This window comes from Solanum dulcamara, chromosome 8 (genome assembly GCF_947179165.1).
Source record: "Solanum dulcamara chromosome 8, daSolDulc1.2, whole genome shotgun sequence".
In the NCBI taxonomy this organism is placed as follows: Eukaryota; Viridiplantae; Streptophyta; class Magnoliopsida; order Solanales; family Solanaceae; genus Solanum; species Solanum dulcamara.
Genome location: NC_077244.1, coordinates 29,688,282 through 29,689,579, shown reverse-complemented (window position 1 = coordinate 29,689,579; position 1,298 = coordinate 29,688,282). Strand labels below are relative to the sequence as shown.

The 1,298-nt window shown below is 36.3% G+C and overlaps 1 non-coding gene across 1 annotated transcript; it reads right to left on the bottom strand.

Moving 5' to 3' along the window:
• Positions 1–705: 705 nt before the first annotated feature.
• On the bottom strand, positions 706–812 carry LOC129901763 (small nucleolar RNA R71). Its single transcript, XR_008769938.1, has one exon. It is a non-coding gene; the product is annotated as a small nucleolar RNA R71 (small nucleolar RNA).
• Positions 813–1,298: the final 486 nt, after the last annotated feature.

Below are 1,298 nucleotides of genomic sequence, written 5' to 3'. Positions count from 1 at the left end.
GATTTAAGAGGAACCTTGATTAACTTGAATGCTTAGCTTGAAATTATGGAAGGAACTTGAGAGAGATTTGACAGTATTTCCTTAGAAAATTCCGAGAATGAATAGAGTAGGAGTGGAATTTGAATGGTAGGATAATTATAGCCTTTTGACTTAGCCATAAAAGTGTCTAAGTTCATTGAACCGAACTTTGAAAAAGATAGAAATACCTTTTGATTAAATTTTGATTTTGATCCTAGGAATTGACTTCTACGAGTCATAAAAGCCCTTACGACTCATCGATCTGAGTTGTCCTGGCAACTCTGCAAACTCTGAGTTCCCAAAGACTCTGAAATTATTTCTATCAGTCATTTTCATGACTCGTCAAAATGATTACGAGTTGTAGACTCTTGTCGTCATGCAGGTCCTAAGGAACCTACAAATTAAAGCCTCTAATCTTTTACTATTCGTCAGTATTATGATTGGTCAGTAGGCCTACGACTTATTCTATTAAGTCGTAGACCTCACCTGAATTTGGTCCTGAGAAGGTTCAATGAATCCTACAAAAACTCTTCTATATGAGTATTAGTATTAGCAGTGACTATTATCCATAGATGTAGTAGACCTAAGGTTAGTTCCATTGTCTTGAGATTCTTTCTTCGTTCCAACTTTTTGACATCTGGAGTCTTACCATTTTTTATTAGCTCTTCCCCCTCATGGAAGACAACATAACTAAGAAGTGAAATTTTTAGTTTCAAACATAAATCAAGGGAAAATTTGTACTAGGCATGGGACATGTTTAAATCTTTACTCATTAGTTATCCTCGCCATCATCAATCTAACAAGCGTTGGTCAATTCTTTCATTCAAGGGTTGGAAACCAACACCAAATTTCTTCTTTGACTCTGCTTAGGTGGACAGGCTTTGGAGGAGATATGTGATAAGCTCTATCCACAGCTTAATTACCTATCTAAGGGAAATCTTGAATGGAATGGAGGGAGCTGTAGGCCGTGGTTCAGAAATATACAGGAATCCTATAATTTGATGTTGTGACAGCCTTGACAACTAAAATTTCAGCTATGCAGAATATGATGACCATACATTTTTATGACTTTGTATTGGAGCAGCAATAGACTCCAGTAAATATGTTACAACACCAACAAATATAGTGTGAGGTGTATGGTAGCAGTAAATACATCTATGAGTAACATAGAGAAAATCCTGAATCGATAAACATTTTGGGTAATGCACAAAGGGGTAGAGGGCACTAGAATTGTGGTAATAGTTACAACCTAGTGAGAGGAACTACCTGAATTTCTCATA